Source organism: Parus major, chromosome 2 (assembly GCF_001522545.3).
Source record: "Parus major isolate Abel chromosome 2, Parus_major1.1, whole genome shotgun sequence".
Taxonomy (NCBI): Eukaryota; Metazoa; Chordata; class Aves; order Passeriformes; family Paridae; genus Parus; species Parus major.
Window position 1 is genome coordinate 46,018,970 of NC_031769.1, and position 21,318 is coordinate 46,040,287.

The window sequence follows — 21,318 nt, forward strand, 5'->3', positions numbered from 1 at the left end:
ATGTGGTAAGTACAACACTGTGTTAATAATTGATTACATCAATAATGAGAAATTCTGTTCTAAGTTGGGAACTCATCAGCTGGAAATATCTGAAGAGAAGAAAGCCTTGAGCATCCTCAGCCAGAGGATGCCTGGTTACTGACACCACCATAGCCAGTGGGGTCAGGGGGCTAATACAATCTCCACAGGGATCTGGTGAAGCATTTGTCAGAAGAGGTATAAGTGTGTGTGAGTGTCTCTGCTGGTCTCTGATGAGACCACTCAGTGCTAAACAAGGGAAAGAGGGAATGTGGCAAAGAACAATCTGAGCTTTTGGTTTGTTGAGGCTAGTAAAATGGAAAGCTGAAAAGAGGTATTTCTGCTGCCTGTTAAGACAATAATGTCAGTGAGAAAAGGAGAAAAAGGAAAAAAAAACCTACTTGAAAACATAAGTCTGCGACAAACCCTGCCCCCTAGAATAATCTCACTATGAATACATTTGAATAAATTAATCTAATACAATGATCAGCCTAGCCAGACCTTGTTGCATGAGTTGGAAACAAACTATTGGGTTATAAGAGAGTCCTTATAGCTTCTGCTATAGCTGTTTATTAAGATCTAAATCCACAGCATAGCAAGTCAAGATGTTCTCTACAAGCTTGTCAAGGGGACCAGGAGTTGTGCCTCTCATTTTGGATCTTGCTAACGTCCATGCCTCTGTAATGGTGCAGTGAGGAGACTATATGAATAGTATCAAAGAGGACTTCTATTTGGAGACATAATATCCTCTTAAGTCAAGTCGAGAGAGCTGGAAAAGCCAATGAACTTTCGGGCATGAGTGTGCTCTCCCCATTGCTGCCCTGCCAAGTCACATCACAGGTTTCAGGAAAGCACAAGGTAGCAGCTGGCCTTTTTGCTTGTGTTCAGGCTTTCAGGCTGAGATCAATACTGATGAGAGCAGAGTTATACAAGCAGTGCTCTTTGAAGAACAATCCTCTGTCCTCTTTGCCCAAGACACTCGCACTTTTTGGTCTCACACGACAGCCTCGTGCTGGAGCAGCAGCCCACGGCGACACTGGTGGCTTGTGAACAGCCTGGATCCACTCACCACTGTCTGGGCTCCCACTCTGCTACATTCACATGTGCTCATGGTTTTACAAAGAAGTGACTAAAAGCCTGTAATTGCATAAGTTATGTATGGAGTGACAGCAGAACTCGGCCTCCTGGGCAGAAAAGACTAATGCCAAAGGGAAAAATTATTGTATCAGTAAATTGATAAAGTGTCCTTAACTTAAAGGATTTGGGTCCCTTAAATGCTTTACACATAAAATTAAAGATAAATCAGAGTCCCTTGATCATGCTAAAAGCTAAAAGGCCTTCACATAGTTTCTAAGGAGTGAAAGGAGACTTTAAACTGATCAAGTAGAAAAATATTACCAAGTCCCATTTGGACCTCACGGCCTAATCTTCTCATTGGGAGGACTAATCCAAGAGAGTTTTTAAAAAGCTACACAGGGGAAATACTGATTTGTATATATGTAATGTAGGTGGAAGAAGCACGCAAAGTATTAATATGGCACCAAAATAGCAATTTAAAGGTGACTCAGCATGATGGTGTTTATGAGATGCCGTGGGTGTCAGATAATTCACAGAGGAAAGTCAAATGTCATCAATCACTTAGCGATTCCCAGAACATCCCCCAAAGAACGGGCTGGTAATGTGGGACAAGATGTAGGGTCATTTGGAAATAGTTATTGTCAATTAAGCTCTTGCAGCAAATTATTATTTTTGAGAGAACTTTGATTTTTAAGTTTTCTGCACGCAGGGAACTTTTTTCTGGATCAAATGGAAAAGAGAGGCACTTCAGCATCGCCATGGGCTTGGCCACAGGGTTAAGCAAAGTGCTTAAGAAAGGTCTTCATGTAGCTTCTCAGATCCAAAATCCCCAGGGCTAGAAATAAACATTTCCTGACTTCCAGTTCAACATGGTGTTCAGCATCCACTCTGTGGTATTGAACCCCTCAGACTCATCCCATGGCTCCCCATTCTAGGGAAAATACCCTCACAGAGGAGCACCCTGGAGATGTGTTATGATTTAAGCCCATCTGGAAACTAAACACTACACAGCTGCTTGCTCACTCCCCTGCCACTCTGCCCCAGTGGAACAAGTAGGAGAGTCAAAAAGCAGAACTTGTAGGCTAAGAATAGTTCAATAATTGAAACAACATATATTATTATATATAATAATAATATTTAAATATAACAATAATAGTACTAAATTGAAAAAGGAAGAGAGAACCAAGAAAAACAAGTATAGAACAATAGAATTGATCACCATGTGCTCACCCATGTCAAACCCCATCCCCACAACCAGTAATCCTGTCCAGGTAACTCACCCAGTTTAAGTACTGGGCATGACGTTCTATGGTACAGAGTATCTCTTTGGGGTCAGATGCACTGGCCATGCTCCCTCCCAGCTTCTTGTGTACCTGCTCAGTGGTCAAGCATGACACACTGAGAAGTCCTTGACTCAGGGTAAGCACTGCTCATCAACAGCCAAAACATCAGTAAATCATCAACATCATTCTCATACTAAATCCAAACCACATCCCTCTACCAGCTACTTAGAAGAAATTATCTCAGGCGAAACCGGGACAAGCTGCCTCTGCTTTCACACCCCTCTGCAGCTCCTCCCCTCACTCTTAGCCTATCTTCCCTCCTACACCAAGATTTTCGTGTGGCTTGGGGCTTCTTGTTGAGTCTGGAAAAAATGTCTGCATTCTTATGAAAAAGGGAAAAAAAGAGAGAAATTTCATTTAAATTAGTCTAACCTCTCCTTCAAGACGGGGGAAATGGCTCTGCTTCAGTTTTCTTAAAGAGCATTATTTGGCCAGGAGGAATCACTGCAACGAACCATACTGCATGACTACAGCAAACGCTCATTTCAAATCCCAAAGCCGTGGGTGAGATACCTAATTAACAATACATGGAGGCAAGCTGTTGATATGGCTCACACAGAGACTCAGAGAGATATCAGAAAGGGCCTGGTGGAAATTCAGCATTACACACTTCAACCTGTTTAATAGTTGGAGCCAGGTTCTCTGTTTATGTATCTCAGCAGGTCTTTATCACCTTTCATTGAGGATATGGTGGGTTCATTAGGTCAGGCCTACATCTGTATATCAAGGAATGCAAGTGTGAGCCATTCTGAACCATGATCAATCATCAGAAAACAAGCATAATTTTAATTTTATAATTATGAGGATAATTGCAAAAGATTAGTAGTCTAGCCAGCTGGAGACTTTGCAAAAGCCTGAAGGCAATTAAGCTGCTATATTTTGAAAGTATCTAATCAATTTAATTTCTTTTCTTAGATAAAGCAGCATGAACTTCAGTTTGCATTGTTGGAGGAGGCCTGTTGGGTGATGAATAAATATTTCTGGTAGATTAACCCAGCCCTATCACAAGTCAGGAAGATTCTTTTTATTGGTTTCAGTAGGAGTTGATCAGGGTCTGTTCAGGAAGAGCACAAGACCTGTTTAATGTGTTTACATTTACTATTTCAGGCAGGACTGAACTGATTTAACTGCCACCTCAAAACAAACTGACATTTAAAAAACAGGTTGCAGAGAGGACTTTTCAGGTCAGCCAAGCAAAATGCTAGGAGGAAAATAGTGCACACTGACATAGAATTATCTAACAAAACACCTAAGAAATGGGATGGGAGGAACCACTGAAATGGTGACAGAGTGGTGAAAGAAGTAATGCTCTCTTCCTATTTCACAGGTCATTCCTAGTTCTTGAAAGAATGCCCTGATACCCTGCTGAAATTCAGTGGATTCAAATTACACTACAGACGGGAGAGACAGGAATATCACACAATACCAAATTGTCTTGAAACAACTTGGATTTTATGACACTATGGGACACAAATCTTTCCAGGATTTTTGCACAAACTTCAGACATCTTCTTGATATTTTTATGGGTTTGGCAGTGGTATAACATAATTCCTGGATCACCAAGCATGCTCAGAGTCACATTTATAGGAACTAAAGCCAGTCTCAGGGGAAATACAACCCTCTCTAGTCAAGATCAGAATTCTGATGAATTCCACTCCTTCCCATGGCAGACTGGGATTAAGTAGCACAAAATCCATGCTCAAAAGGTCTCAATAGACAAAAACTCTTAAACTCAATAAAATGTGCTACCCTGCCCTCAGGCTGTGACAAAAAAATCATAGACAGGCTTTCAAAACTGGTCTTGGAGTATTTCACAGGTGTCACTCTCTTCATGGAGAGTTTGGGGATTCATTGTCAACTTCTCTTTCATCTTCTTGCTCATCTTCTCACTCTGGGGAAAACTCTGGTTTCTGTGGGGTAACTTGTACCATGCACTTTCATCTGCAGCCTGAACCCCAGTCTGCAGAGAGAAGGAATCAAACTGGAAAAAGTCCAAGAAATATTTACTCATGGTCAAAAGCCATGTCCAAGCCTATCACTTGAGTAGGCCTTCCTATGGCACTCTTGTGCATGCATGAGGTTACAGGCAAAAAGTCAGGGGCCACAGTACCCTGGTCATTCTACTCCATATTCAGAGCCAGTTTGGATACCTCTGCATGCTGCTGCACCCAGCTGCATCCTTAGACACTGCCTCTGCCTCTATACCACTCTTCTGTCTAGGAGACAGTCACACCAACTCTGACATCTGTTTTTTCAGTAAAGTAAAAGCTTTTGAATGAAAGACTCAGCATGCCTGATTGCTTTGCTGTTTGTTCAAGGAGAAGGTGAGCTTCAGGGTAAAAGTGCCCTAAGTGCTTGTCTCTGCCAAGACATTCTCATTTAAGATTAACAGTATAGCAGTCTGATTTTAATATTTTTATGGTGTAATAAAAGCCTCCCACTACTCCATTTCTACTTCACAAAGCTAATATGACTCAGATAATTAACTCAAAGACAAATGATTATCAAGCTACAGGACATTCACCAGTGGAGTCATTAAACCATTTAAACACAGAACCACTGCTCTATTGACTGACAATCTTTATATGATTAGCTGTATTCATTTCATGATCTTTCCAGCCAGCAGCACAAAATACAACTGCAGTTTCCCAGTTTTCCTCTTCTGAATTGCTACATTAGCTGCCTCTGAAGTTTGAATCACAAGGATTTGTGAAGCTTCTGCTGTTATCTATTAAAGTGATTTATGGTTCATACTATTTCAGGTGGTATACCTGCAAGCAGAGACAGAAGTGGCACTTCTGCTCTAAAGCTGCTTTTAAGTTCTTTAAAGCATTGCTGAAAGCAGACAAGAGAAAAAAAAAAAAAAAGAAAAAAAAGAAGGCTTTTCAAGTAGAGTGACTATCAGGAAAGTTTGTTTACTACAACACACAGCTATAATCAGAACTGCAGCATGACATTTTGGCATACCAAACCCCCCCATTTAGGGCTTTCTTCTGCCACCCCATTGCAGCTTCATAAATCCCTCAGTGCATCAGAAATTCTCCTGTCACCATGTTGCAGTGTGCTGAAATCCAGAGCAATCCCCACACAATCCCTAACGGCAGGGGTCTCCTTTCCATCTCATCCTCCAGCTCCACTTGCTATACAGAAAGGGGACAGAAGGAAATGTGGGGGACAGGAAGAGCTGGATGCAGGTGCCCTCTGCTAGGAATGTGTAGGCAAAGAGGGCATTGAGGAATTACATTCCACTGAAGGTTCTTCCCCCAGGGCTCTTGCAATTGCTTTGCCACTAAGCATTACACAATCTGAACCCTCTAGGCAGATCAAAAAAGAAAGTAGAGAAATATCATATTGATCTGATTCAGTATACTTATCAGTGATTTGGAAACATAAAGGAAATCCCTTCTGCTAAGCTATGCAGATGTCAAACAGATAAACAGTGATGGGGGCTGAGTGTTCACAGGACAAGGACATTCAGTAAATTAGCCCTATACAAAAAAAGGTGTATGAGTACAATCAAGCACCAAACTATGCATCAAGGGGAAAAGAATGTCCTCTCTATCTAGAGAAAGTGGTGCTGTGCATGCAAAGCCCAAGACTAGAAAGGCACTAGAGATGATAACAATAATGAACAATAAAGCATAAGCTCCAGTGTTATCAGGGGATCAAAGGAGATCAAGGAAAAGAAAAAAGAGGTCATTCAATACCCTTCCACACACAGTGGGAAGGACAGACATAAAAATCACACCTTTTTCAAAAAGCTTTTACAGATTTTGGGTGTTCTTAACTAGTGGAGGGAATGAGCATAATGAAGAAATGCTGGATTCCTCATCTTGGTTGTTTTCTTATCAAAGCTGAAGAGCTTCTCTTTTGTAAGCTCGGTTCAGCAAGCCTTCTTCAGTTTATGGTATTTGAAAAGCAGAGTTATATTCTGCATGGCAATGCCTCATGCCTTCTGGCAATAGTTAGAGAAGTAATGGGTAATGAAAGAAACAAAGGTAAAATTGTTGTACAGATTCTAACATGATTTTTGCATCCTTGGTTTGGGATAGAAACAAAATAATGATAAATAAAGTAGAATCAAAGTCAGTCAAGTGCTCAAGCATCTTCTAGGATGTGTTGAAGAGGCAGAGGGAAACCAGTGGCTGGGCAAAGTCTGGGTAAAGAAAACTCCTGACCTCATCCCAGCAGGACACAGAGTAAGCACAGCATTTTAACAGAAGGGATGAACATGAACCCATGGTTGGGTAGCAGGAAGAAAGTCACAGGATTATGAAGGAGATTTCCTGTTCCTATTGTCATCAATGGAAATTCTACTGTTGAAATCAAAAGGAACACACAAATATTGTTTAGTTTGTCTGGGAGAAAGCCAGAATTTGGACAACATCAGCAGTGTTGGGACAGTTACCTTATGAGAATAGGAATGAGATACAAAAAAAGAGAGATAAAGAACAGACTGTGAAACCAGGTGCCTGAATAAATGATACTCTTCTAAACTGGTGTTTAGATATCACATTCCAGTTTTCGGAGATTTGGTGACACTCCTATCTATTTTGTCCCATGACCAAGGATCAAAGAGAACTGGATTCAATGAGAAAGGCAATTACACTTGTAAGCAATCACTACAAATGCATTATCGTAATTAGCACATCAGTATCTGGAATTCATCACTCCTCTCTAACACTTAATCAGTTTAAATCTTTGTAAACTCTTAAATGCTTGACTGAAATGAGCAGCACCTGCAGTTACTGTAGCTCTGGGTGGATTTCAGATTAAAAATATCATGATTGCTAACTTTGGAAGTAAAAAATATCACAGAAAAGTGGTGAAATACCACTCCCTGTACCATTAATCTGTGAATGAGTGCCCTGTCATACATTGCTTTTGAGTCTGCCTCCTTTTTCCATTTCAGATAAACCCAGCCAAGATCACAGTACTGGTAAAATGGGGGGATGGTTTCTAAAGTTGGGGAGATGGTTTCTAACCCCTTCGAGGATGTCAGTTCCTCTTTTTCTCTACTAGCAACTATTCTGGCTTGAGGTAAATATTTGCATGTGGTACTTTGCATGTAGCAATTAGGAAAAGAGCGATTTTATATTTTCACGGTGCTGCACAATGATATTACCAATTGCAATTTTAATCTGCAATATGGGCTGCTTTTGGCTTTACAGCTGAGTCACTGTGACTGCTTGGATCTGCTTTTGTAATTTTGAGAAGGATTTATTTTTAAAAAGAAATAGAAGTGCAGGGAGGGAGGAAAGGACTAAACTGGCTCATTGGTGCTTGGCAAACACCTGAGTCTTTTTCTCTTGAATGGAGGATTAGTGGGCATTAATCCTTCCTGAAGGCAGTGTATTCAGCTGATACCTATAGGGAGTGTGGTCCACTGTGACTATTGAGATGTACTGCCTCAGAAAAACTTGACAACTGGCCTTGTCTAAGTGCCAGGATGCCTGGAGCCAAACAGAAATGGGCCAGGCTTTGCCTTGAGGGAACCCTGGCACCTAGACCAACAAGGAAAAATCTATTCCCTCCATGGCTCCAGCAGCAATACTGGGGCTCCAGCGTGCTTGAGTTATCCTCAAAAGACAGACTCTCTTTGGAAGGACGTGTATATCTGTCAGCATCTGTGTGGGAGTCCAAGAAGAGGGCCAACAAGCACCAGGCAAGGCTGGTAAGGATCTTCACAAGAGTTAACCTATATTAATATTCCATTCAATTTTCATCTCAGTTTTTTTAAGGTCTGAAATTTGAATCACACAAACTAAAGTCAAAGTTGTATTTTCAACAAAATATAGAACTAAGCCTGTTTTCATTTTTTCTAATTGGAACAGGGAAGCAATATTGTGAATGTGCAGAGATTTTTTTTAAATAGTCTCTCTGTGTTCAAACTACATCCAGGTTTAGTTTAAATATATTGCTCCCTCTTCACCTTCAAGCTCAGATGGTGGTATTTTTTGTTCAATAAGGCAGATGTGAAAATAATTCATTACCCGATGTAATACTGGAGGCTGAGGAAATGCATTTATGAATGCTTTAGGGAATTTGTTTACATGCACTCATTCATTGTCTGTTTTACCCAGACTGAATGTCCTTTCTTTTTCTCCTAAACAAGACATTTGGAGACATTTTGAAGGTTAATTTAGCATTTCTCAAATGTCACCTAAACTCTGACTGATAAAATTGATCTCATTTTTTTTCCACCCTCCACCACAACAAACTCTTAGCAACTTATTCACTTAAAATTTCTCTGGGCCATAGTCTCTGCAAACTGCAGACTTGTAGAAGTGTGAGCAGAACCCTTGGTTGTGATGGAATAAATCCCACTTCCTTGTTTTCCTCTGGTTTCTTCTTCATTATTTCCATGGAAGATAACAACAGGGCAGACAGTTCCACCTACATCTCCATGCACTTACTGACAAGGGTGCTGAGAAAGAAGGGAGGGACATTCTGTAACAACATTTAGGCTGACAGCTTGTTAGACCTTTGGGCAGCAGCTCTCCATGGGGTTTGAAGCCAATGGGCTTTCTCACAGCTCTTGAAGCCAGTCTGAATCTAAGGTGTCATGTCCATCAGGCTGTCTGAAAGAAAACTTTAATCTTGTTAGGGCTGTTTTTAGCCAAATAATTTCTGAGAACCACTAGCATGCTGAGAGGTGGTGAGGACATGCTTGTGGAGGACAGTAGGAGGTCACACTGCAGCACTGACAGTTCAAACCTTCACCAGGATCACTGAAAGGGTGCACGTATCCATGCACAAAATTGCCTGCACACTGTCAAGCCTGATGAGACACCTCTTACTACAGAAAACTGCAGGCACCAGCAGCAAACTCTTCACACTACACATATTCCTGCCTCCCTCCCACACAGGATGATCCTGCCATGGTCTTAACCCTGTAGACACACCAAATGAACAAAGATATGGCTGCTCCAGGTAAGACCTGTCTCTGGAGAGCCTGAATGTTGACATTTTTATATTATTTGAAAGTAGACATAAATATCTAGATTTGTTAGGCTTCAAGTTGAACTTTACCTGAGCTCTGCTGTTATGTTGTGGAAGTCAAAGGTGGATTGAAGTGAAATCTGGAGCTAACAGTCTGAGCATTAATAAGGGCTAGGATAGACAAAGCTAGCAGCTTAAATAATTCTTAAAAATTAATAGGCAGAGTGGAGAGTCCCCAGGCCATGGTATATGAACTATAACAGACACATTACAACACTGACTGCAGAATCAGCTGAAACTTTCACTAAATCTGACCTAGGTATGAAGACAACAACATTGCAACATCTGGTAATAAAACAGTGAACCAATGAAGAGTGATAACACCCCAGACTGTAATTTGTCTGTTTGTCCATACTGTCACATGAAGGATAAGGAGTTCAAATTGTAAGGGTGTAATTAGCCAGGGATTTCTTTGTTTGGGGTCCCTCTTTAGAGGCACCTTGCTTGAGCTACCAGAGACTGATAGGTCTGTGCCAAAAAAGTATCTAGTGGAGATGAGAGCCTGGTGACAAAATTTCTCTACCACTGCAAGACAAAGGCAGAATCAAGCCCCAGTGCCACTTCAGACCTCCCCAAAGTGGGCCTCTTGCTTTGCACAGGGTGCATCTGTAACCAGACCAGTGCACAAGACACCAGCTGGTGGGTGTATTGTTCTGACCTAACCAGAACTTCCCACCACAACTCCTGAAGACCAAATTCATTGCTGACAAACCCACACTAAGGATGGGGAGTTTTGGTCCAAAGACTTATGAAACCTCTGATCCCCATAATTCAGCTATTTATGCTTGCCATAATATATCTTCAGTAGTCCAACAACAGCATGTCATCGCCATTGCAGGAAAAGAGTCAGACCTACCAGGTTACACAGTGACCTTGAGCTGAATTCCTTGTCAGTCAGTATAGTGGCAGGAAAGATGAAATGAAGTTGTCTTCCCAGCATCCATCCAAAGGTGTACTCAGGTAAGCTGGCCTGAAACAGATGAAGGCAGATGGTCAAGCTCCAAGTTTCAGTTATTTACACATTTATCAGAAAAACTCAATTCTCACAAATGTTCCTACAGCAAATTCCCAAATAATATTTCTTTTGCTATTGAACATGACTTTGTTTTATTTGGAAATATTGACCAAAATGAGCAAGCTCTGAAATGCCAGAGTGAAACAATAGCAGGATGAAGGGAAGGAAGACATTCAAAATTACCAGAAGGAAAACTGCAATTTTCCAATCAGCTCACGAACCAGGGTTCACTGACACTCTGACAACTAGAGCTTCAATCAGCCTGCAAAGTCTATTTAATCTAATTTGCTGATGAGATCAGGCCAAGCCTTCCTATTCATTCTGTTCCTTGATCTAGTGCTAACCACACATATTGCTGTAGCTTGTGCCATCCACCCCTGCACCCTTGGGACTCTCTAAGAACAAGTGAGCATACAGTGCCTGTTACCCTTTGGTGATAGCACAGAAAAATCCTTTTTTTTAAGAAGCCTGTGCTAGTCTAAGCAGACCAAATGCATTACCAAAAATGCAATAGTGAGAAAACATCCTTACCATGGTGCAACTTTAGAGAGAAGGAGGCCGATATTGTCTCTGTACCTATAATTACATAAGAGGCGTGTAAATCAGCAACATAATTACTCAGCCCACACTGTAACTGTGCCTTGGAATTGCACAAAATTGATAGAAAGAAAACAACAAGTAAAAGGTCACAGCAACACATGTCGTTTCCAGGTGAGGTACAGTCAGTTACTATGCAAAAGACTAACAAGACAGGCCAAGAAAGAGAATTTGCCATGGGGAGGTCAGACCCCGGAAGATTTGGATCTGTGCCACATTCCCCTCCCAGGTGGGAAAATCTGAGTTTGAGTTTGGCAGCTCAACACTCCCATGGCCCTTGTTTAACCCACTAAAAATGATGGCAGTGTGGTTTATCCCCGGTCTCCTCATCTGCCAGGCAAGGAGGGAGAGGAGGAGGGATCATAAGCACATTTCCAAGAAGACAACATTGCTCCTTGCTGGCTGCATTTTTCACAGACGCTGCCCTCCCATGCACTGGTCAATGTAGCACCAGCAGAGCACTACTTCAGACAGGCCCTTAAAAATGCAACTTCATCCCACCAATTACTCTGTCTACAAAAGATCATACAACCATCTCTCCAACCCCATCCTCCTGCATTCCCTGGGACATTTGCTTCAGGGGGGGCAAGGTTTAAGGGCAGGAACATTCCTTTGATATGGTGGCATGAAATTGTCTGTGTTGTCTGTAACGCCACTGATGCCAAAAACACATTTAGATGTGTATCTGAATGGAGACAGGCTGAGCACCAAAATGCAAGTTCAGTCCATTGGTTCCAGGCACTGGACACTGAGTTGTCTGCCCTGGGGGAGCCCCTGCTTCTCCCATGCCCTTCCAGCCCCCCATCCACAGCACACTATACCCATGGCTAAACATCTCCCAGAAAGGGAGGAAATCCCTAATCTTGCTAATCTGAGAGCAGAAGCACAATAGCAAGAGCAGGGACACTTCAGGCAGCTCACTAAGAGGCAGGGCTGAAGGAAAATGGTGCCAACCACACATCTACAGAAAATCCTATCAGCATCCTCTGCCAGCTACAGCAGCTATTTTTGCTTTGCCACGTAGACTGCGATTTGCACCGAATGCTCAGAATTTTCCCCTCAGCTTTCTTTGGGAAAGGGATGGACTTTCCTAGAGGTTTGTTGAGCTTGTACAGTCACTGGTGTTAATGAAAAGCATCCAGAAAGGGCCACTGTCCAGACTGATACACCTTAATACACAGAGAGGCTCAGTTCCCCCACAGCTCAGATTCCTCAGCTGAAAGTGAGTCCAGAGAAACATGAACAGAAGCAAGGCTGTAAGAAGCAGATTTCTTTACTGAACTTTAAAGATTAGATGCCTTTCTGAAGCAATTTCTGACCTTCTAAAAATGTCATTTTTATTCATTCAAGCAATTTGCAACATGGAAGTTTAAATATTATTCAGGGGAATCCTTTGTCCTTTTCAAAATGCTGTTACATTCATCAAGACACACATATTTGCTATTTATATGCCTCTTTTAAATTCTATTTTACTGTAGTACTGAAAGCAAAGTTCGTGACCTTTAACTACAAATTCCTCTTTACTTGCATTGCCTCAAAAATTTACACCACACTGAACTTGCTGCAAGGCTCTGAGGCTGTTTCTTTATCTTCTTTGAAATACACTTGTCTGGAGGCAGGAGCCAGGGCTGTGCATCCCAACCCCCTGGCAATTCCGACCAGAGCCCCACGCTCCTGCAATGTCGCCAGCTGTTCTCAGGGCTGCAGGAGGTGAGGGCCCCTTAGCGATGCCTGGGCATCTCTCTGCTCTCCCTCACACTGGCAGAGCAACAATTTGGATCTCTGCTCTCCCTCACACTGGAAGAGCAGTGTTAGGGATGCAAATACCTCTGTACAGGTGCACACAAGCTGGCTTTCCATCTGACTGGCCAGGATACCAAGACTGCTCTAACTCAGAGGCGTACCTCCCTAAACATTCAGGGCCAGCGCTGCTGCAGCTACTTTGCCTTTGTCATTTGAGCTATTGAGATGAAAGCTTTACGCCTCTGCTTTTGTGCCAGCTACAAGCTTTAATTCCCTGCCTGCAGAGTCGACAGGCTCCCAGCCCTTTACCAGCCCTGTCCTTATTTGTACACAGGCAGCAACACCACGTCAAGGAGCATCAGTGCTGCAGGTTTCAGGCTCACTCCTTGTCACTAGCTGTAAGCCAGCACTTGAAAAAAAGAGAGTGCATAAATCAGCCTAAATCCAAAGGAAAACAACTATTTCCAGAATGGCAATATTCCATTATTTTTGCATTTCCATTTAAAGTGAGAATTCTTTTCTGGGTTATGTATTAGCATCTCATCTAGTTATACAGCTTACAAAGGATAAAATATTGACATAAGAAATTTTACACTGAAATGAGCTATGTTTCTGCGGTTACCTGAGCAAAAACATATGGAGAATATGAAAAGGCAAGAAAAGCAATTTTCTAAAGCTCTGACATACTGAATTTATACAGATAACAGCATATGAAACATCGAACTGAAAGCAAACCCCAGCCACTTTGGACCATGACTAAGTACCCTCGGATTGAAGCTGATGATGTGCATTCCCTCAGCTCAGTGTTTCCAAATTCCTTGTTGCCACTGAGCTTCATTCCCAGTCAATTAGCAGATGCTACACTATGCTGCCAGGTAACAAACTGATCTCAGTTAGCAAATAAACAGTCTTTCAACCAGACAACTGTAATTCAGGTCTTCTAGGTGCCAGGTATCCTAGATGTGCAAGATGTCAGAAATTCCATCAGGCCCTTGCATAACAGGAGGGCACTGGATCTGTCCCACTCCATATGGGCTGCTACTGGGTACTGAGTCATGTTCAACACATCAGTCATTATTTTTTCAGCACTTCAGTGTCTGGGACAACAACTGCTGAAATCTTACAGCTCTTGTACTAGGGAGCTTTAGATTGGATACCAGGAAAAATTTCTCCATCAAAAGGGTTTTTAAGCACTGGAAGAGGCTGCCCAAGGAAGTGTTTGAGTCACCCTCTCCAGAGATACTTAGAAAAGACATAGATGTGGTGCTGAAGGACATGCTTTAGAGGTGGGCTTGGCAGTGCTAGATTAGTGGTTGGACTAGATATTAAAGCTCTTTTTCAATCTAAAAATGATTCTATGATTCTAAAATACTTTTGCCCCAGGATAGACACAACTGACCAGTGTCAGGGTAGGCAGTCAGTATCCAGTACCTGTCCTTCTGGGGGATACAGGTGGTACCTACCTACAGCACTGTAAAGCCTGTTTGCTCTGTTCAACACAACCATATACCATAACCAAAAGTCTTAATATTCCCATACTTCCTAGCAATTATCTCCTGACTTCTCACCAAATCTCTCGCTATTTGATCTGAAGACCAGAAATTTTCTCCTCTCATATTTGGCACAGTTCAAATCACTTTTTGTTCTAGATTTTCATACCTATGTCAGTATTAGTTGTTGACAACACAGCATAGTGTTATTCTCTATGCAATAGCATAGTGTTATTCTCCCCCATTTTAGTAATGTCTGCAGTTTAAGACTTTCCTTTACATATCACACAGTTGTTTTCTTTTTATATCTGAGGAAAAATAGGGGGAATGCTAAATAAAAATAACAAAAACCTTTACCTTAGACAGGGTGTCTCAGACACAGATACAGCTCCACCCTACAATTAAAGCTCATGCCCTCCAGCTGTCCATGCACACTCAGGCTGGTGACTGCTCAGGTGATGACCTGCTATGTGCCTTATTTATCATACACCTCTCTGTCTCCTCCTAATCAAAATCATCTGAATATAAGCTTGAACAACTGTCATGAAACATCCAACATTTTATAAATTATGGGAAAAAACTATCTGCAGCTTTAATATGGACTTTCTCTCCTTACAACAGGAGAGTTCTCAAGCAGAGCTGGTGAGGTATTCAGCTGTGGTCAGTTCTCAACCCAGGACACCTTCACAACCTCACAATGCTTATCTACACAGATACTCAACTTCAATGTCAAAACCAGTCCCCGCTTTTCACAATTTCAGGCTTTAGGATGTGACTTTGTAACATACAGCAAGTGTCATAGAGGGTTTGCTAAAGGTTTTCCAGAGTGCATGTTCCCTTCATCTTCGTCTCTCAGGTCTTGGCTGCACATGTCTACACACAATTTGCACAAGCACTTTAAATCAGCTTTAATTTCAGCAACACTAAGTATTACCTTGACCTGTTCCTATATCCTGTTCCCCACAAAGCTGCAGGAATGCCTCAGCTAACCAAAGGAGAGGGTGATGGAGGCAGAGAGCCAGGAGACCGTGCTTTCTGACAGCAACAGCAGTTTGTGGAGCTGCTGACATTGGCTTTGTACTCAGAAAGCAGGCAGCCTTTTGAACCGTCAAAGCTTTCCAAAACAATTCTCTGGTAAAATGTACTCTGAGGACAAAACACTGTGAGGGTACCATGAACGAAAACTCTGATCCAGCATTGTGCCTAACAGCAATCCACTATTTGGGTGCCCTTGGACCACAAAGCACATGTGTGCATGCCTAGACCCTGGAAAACCCACAAATGTGTCAAAGTTAATCCCTGCAACTAGCACAAACCAAAATTAAGATTGCATGTGAAAGTTAATTTATTCATTCTTTCGACATGCGGATATTATAGAACAGAATTACTACCACAAGGTATATTTGATTTATATAGCACATGAAATAGGCTACCCTGATTAACTCCATTTCATTAGTTTATCTCATCCCAAATGCTCAGTGCATGACCACACACCTTCTTTACTCCACACTTTTCAGATGTGCTGCCTTAGATTTCTATTTCACACCTATCATCACACTGCAAGTTTGCATTAGGCACATCAACGAAATTAAGTCCCCAATACCCTTGTGAGGAAGCCCATCCTTCCATCCCTGTGGAAGGTGGTCTAAACCAGTCAAATTTCCTAGTGGCTTCATGGATACCTGCAAGAGCTCAGCCTTTTACAGCAGATTCCACTTGCATTGGTGAAGGGGCCTGAACTGGGAAAGCCTTGTTCACCCTTTAGTCTGGCTGACTTAGTTAAACTAACAGCAGATAATAAAGAGCATAAATATGACTCAACCACACCTTAGGATATAACCAACTATTTTAGAGAAGCACACACCATTGCTTCCCCTAGAGCTGTGGGAGTCCACAGGTCAAATGCAGACACAAACGCACACTCCACATCCTTGCTGTCCCCAAGCCAGTCCCCTTGAACACATGAACCTCACAAGAGCCACAGAAATGCCTCAGCTCCACAGCTTGCCTTCCAAGCCTGCTCTGATGCTTGTGCCTGCAAGCCTACAGGCCCTTGGGTTGGACCTACCTACCCCTCTGGCTTTCTGCTGTGCCCTTGGAAGCAGGACTGTAGTCCCTGTAAGCTAGAGAGTGATTTACTACAGTATCCACAGCTCTTCAACACAGCCTCCTTATCTTGATCCTCCCTGCAGCAGGTGCTGGCCCCACCTGTGCTGACTCTGGAAGGGCTGGGAGTGCTCCATAAGGGTGGCAGCTGGAGCCACCCCTTCCAAGCCCTTGAGCTCTGGGGGTGCCAAGAAAGGCACAGGGATGTGCTTACACTCCTTGAGCACAACCTGCAGATATGAGGCAGGAGAGGGGCTTTTCTGTCTGGAGTATGAAGATGGAAATAGTATCTTAAAATCAGGCTGATGCAATCAATATGACTTATGGATGGATACCTTGTAGGCATCTTGATCTTTCCAGTTAAAGGTCTCTCTCTCCCTGTTATGCACAGAGCTGTGGGGAAAAGCTCTGAAATATAAGCACTTTCCAAAGGAAAAAACCTAATTAATAGCTGTATGAATAGTAATGCCTCCTCTCCTTAGCCTTCCCTCCTTTACCATAATAACCCCATTTTTCCATGTCCTGCACAGAGACAGCAGTGTTTTGGGGCAGAGGTACTCAGGCAGCTGGGTTCTGTGGCTTTTGCAGTGAAGAAGGAAACATTGACTTCTCCAGCTTTCCTCCTGTGTACCAGTTTCACCAAAACCTGTACGAAATATTGTATTAGAGCTCTACCTCCCCATCAAATTTCATTGAACTTAGGTAAGAGCTCAGAAGTTTTTTAGTAGGGCCTGACAGAGCACAGCTGTTCTGAAGGTCCAGCTTCCCAGGCTTCTATCAGTCTTGTTTGACCCAGACACTGAAAAATGCTGGTTGTCTGTCCAGGTATTTCTCCATGATGGCTTTTCTCCTTGGTCATGCTGGCATGTGAGCTGGCTGACGGACAATGAATTCATCACTGGCACTCGTGTTTATGCTGTCTTGTATATGGAAATACAACTTTAGCCATACTAAATCTTTCCACCATTTTGATATCACTTACCTTAGAAAGGCTTTAGAAGATTGTATTTAACATTCTCATAGCTGTATTTTGCCTTAGCCATTGTCTCGAAGTTAAATCAGGTTTTCATTTCTTCAAATGTTCATCTTTCACTTTATTTTGAATTCAATGAAAAAGAATACTTTATTGATGTTTTTCTCTAAATGAATGTGATTGCTGTGTCTCCTCTCAGCCTTTCAATCTTTCTCAGTCACAGAATGGTTCTGGGAGGTAGAATTACAGCTTGTACAAATTGTGCGCTTAGACTTCAGTAATCCTGAGGAAGTAGAAAATCTCTACCTCAGGGAATGTTTAGTTTATCCTCCTCTAAATCCTTCTAAAATCAAACACACATGCTAGTAAATGGATAGGGAAGTTTCATCCAGTGGTAAGAGCTGAACCCAACCACTCATGAAGCAAAGCCTTAGTAAATGGGTATGGATGCTGAAAGCAGGCAGGGAACATAGAGCCTGTGTGAAAAACTAAGTCACACAAGGTTCTCACTCTGGCCTGAGAAAGCAAAAGGGGGAATCCAAACAGTCCTTGGAGAAGGACAACAACCTTTGCAGGTGTTGCTTAGATCCTTGTTGTTTACTTGCAAGAAACAGTCAAAGGGTGTAGTTCCTAATTGTCCAATAATAGTGATGTGTTGGTTGAATGACCAATGAGAATTTTACCTCTCAGACCTTCTTGAACCTGTCTATAAATGTAGATCAGGAATAATAAAACTAGCTCTCTTGGGCAACCCAGCTAAGAGAGTCTGTGTCTTCGCCGTTCCTAATATAGTGCGACAAATGGGTTCCTGGATACTGGAAATGTAGACTAAAACCAAGGGAAACCTCCCTAAAATTGTTGGAGTAGCACTTGAATGGCATCTCACCTGGTAGTGATACCTGCTACAGATGAAACCTGCCTGAACTCTGGCAATGCAGCTGTGCAGGTCAGCACGCTGGTGACAGCCCACGGCACAGAACGTCACCTCCCCAGCTCAGAGCGCGTCTCCTACATGGGCCTTTGCTGGTCACTCACTGCTACCCATCTTGTTCTCACAGCTGTGATTTAGGCAGTCACAAAGGAGTCAGTGAAACTCATTTATGGGGTCCGTGTCCAAGGGGGCAAGTAATGTCCAGAAAGATTCCCTGCAATGGACCTCTGCCACTGACTGTGCAGAAACAATAGATACAGAGAACTTGATAAGCTGAGCCAGAAAGGGGTTTGTCTCCTTTGCTTTTTACCTTGTAATTGCCTCTCTGCTCACATACCCTCTGCTATCAGCTCAGATGGAAACAGAGAAGGGCAGCCCACAGTCACGCAGTCACCTTACAAAAGAAAGTATCAAGGGCTATCAGGAGACCAGAAACTGAGAAAATGTGTCTGTACTGTTCACCCTCAATTCTATTTCCAAATTGTGTGCTTCCCTCATCCTTGGCTCTTAACAAGTGTAATCTGACCCACCAAAATAGATCAGTCTGATCTGAAACATTGTCAGAGAATGTCTTCTGATATTTTGGCCACTTTACCAGAGGAAATTGCTCTGGTTAATGAAATGTACAGTAACATTTTCATGTGTATTTTCTGTAATTTCCTGTCACAAATTTGCAGAAGAAAGATCCATATGGAACTGTAGGCATTGACAGAGTGGTAGCAGCATAAAAGGATTCATCACTGCTGCTATTTATTTGTGGAATTTAAATAAGGGAGCACAGAACAGGTAACTCCATCATAGTTGCCTGGTCTGCACAGACAGCATTTAAATCCCTTTAGTCACAGAGTGGAATATTACTTTTAACACAAAGGCATTAGATGAAGCACAGTGGTGATAAGGGTGTGAAAAAAGGTGGGGGAGGAAGGGGAAAGTACAATGTGAGGCGATAGGGAACAGAGGTCCTGTGCCTCACCTCACTGACAGCAAAGGTGACAGCAACCATGTGCTGTCTAGGAGGGTGTACATGATTCAAAACAATTCAGAAAACACACCTGCACAAAGATAAACCAAGCAGTTAAGCTGCTAAACAATAGTGCTATGAAGTGATAACCACCATTCAAATTTTGTAGTTTTGAACACACTGGACATGTCTTCGGCTTCAAAGACTCCAACAGCAGGAGTAGGCATTGCATAGGTCACACGTTCATTAAGTACAGCTCCTCATGAAAGCTTTCCAACTGAACTGCTTAGCATAGTAGAGCAATATCCTCCTGTTGCTTTTTCAGTGACTTGTTTTAATGTGCTTTAACATCAGACTTGGAAAGAGAACAAAAAAAGAGCCTCAGAGTGGAAGGACTGTGCAATTATTCACATGGCAGCAAAAAACAATGAACAAACTCTAGTCCTACATCCAAAGGAAAAGGGCAGCTTGAAGCAGTGATCATTGAGGATCAGGCAATCTTTTAATTAAAAGATTAATTTTAAAAAAATATTTATTTCTTTAAACACATCCAAGATTTACTGGTATTACTACTATCACTACTCTTTATAAAAACTATTATACACATAGCTTGGTGTAAGCTACTTGTAGGATATCAGTTTCTCTCCCTTCCTCTTTGGGTGAAAGTTTCAGTTTAAGTAGCCAGTTCTGAGTGACTAAGTCGACCAGTACTTTTTTTCTGGAAGTTGGGCCAAGTCTGCACACCCTAGAATGAAGGCACACAAAATAATTCACACCTTTGGAAATGCCATTCATTCACCTCTTTTGTACTAAGCTTTGTTTGTTATGTTTTCAGTGATTAAGAATCCCAACAATACCTCATTTTGTCCAGAGTGTCTCCCCTGTAGGTGGGCTTGGTCACATTCATTAGTCAGACCAAGCTATAGTCCTTTCAAAGGACTGCACCATGACACAGTAGATAACATTTCTCCAAAGTGCTCTTAAGATGAAATCAAAGTCTTTGAGGAACTTGGTCATAGTGGCTGGTGGCTGCACCTAAAAGATATCGTGCAGATTTCCAGCAGCCTGGAGAAACTCTTCAGTGGAACCCATGTCTGGATGTGATGTTTAGGGTAGCAGCAACCAAGTCCTCCCAAAGAACAAATCCAGCTCCTACTAACTCAGTGGTTCAAGACCACAAAGAAGACCACATGCTCTGATCATTGGCATAAGCCAAGCATTTTGACAAGATTTACTAAAACCAAGTCATTTTTGGAAGACACAAACATCTCAGTTTCAGCTATACAATTTTTCTTAAGTCCATTCTGTTCAGTTTTATTCCATTTCCCAGCACCGAAGAGAAACAGAATGAAACAAAATGGAACACAAGGAAAAGAAAGAAAACAACTCAGAAAGAGACATTCTAAATGAAATCTGACTTTATTGAAACCATGTTTCCTTTCAACAGTCCAGCTGCCCCTCAATATTGCAAATATTTCTGCTCTTCAATTTATTTCAATTGGAACTTTATTGCTTCACTACTTCTTCATGTGTAAGGACAACCTTACAAAACAAGCCTTCAGCACTGACAGGTTTCCTTCTAAATTCAAATATGAATTCCGTTGCATATCGAGGGTTCAAAGGAAGGCAACAAGACAACACGTGTCACAACTTCCTAATTCAACAGTGTTTTTACAGTATTATTTTGGGCAGAACCTAATGGATGAAACAAACCTGTAGTTCTAGTAAATAGACAAGACCTCATTAGCTTAAAAATTAGTCACAGATTCTATAAGCACCACTTGCTAAGTAAAGTTTCATTGGTTTTAAGCATTGAATGTAGCAAATTCTAAAATTCTGAATAAAGAAACTATGGAATACAACCTCTTTTGATCATCTTGTTACCATTTATTCTTTCTCAAAATAATTGTTCCTTGTTATTTTTCAAGGTCAGACTGGATGAGGCTTTGAGTAACCTGGAGTAGTGGGAGGTATCCCTGCTCATGGCAGGGGGTTGGACCATTCCAACCCAAAACATTTTATGACTAAATTAGGTAGTAACACAAAAATAGCCAAAGTGTAT

General features: G+C 42.0%; 1 long non-coding RNA gene across 1 annotated transcript; it reads right to left on the reverse strand.

The window, feature by feature from the left end:
- Positions 1-8,251: 8,251 nt before the first annotated feature.
- Positions 8,252-11,033, reverse strand: LOC117245447. The gene is made up of 3 exons (XR_004500146.1): positions 10,987-11,033; positions 10,297-10,410; positions 8,252-9,019 (listed from the first exon to the last, which is right to left on the reverse strand). It is a non-coding gene; the product is annotated as an uncharacterized LOC117245447 (long non-coding RNA).
- Positions 11,034-21,318: the final 10,285 nt, after the last annotated feature.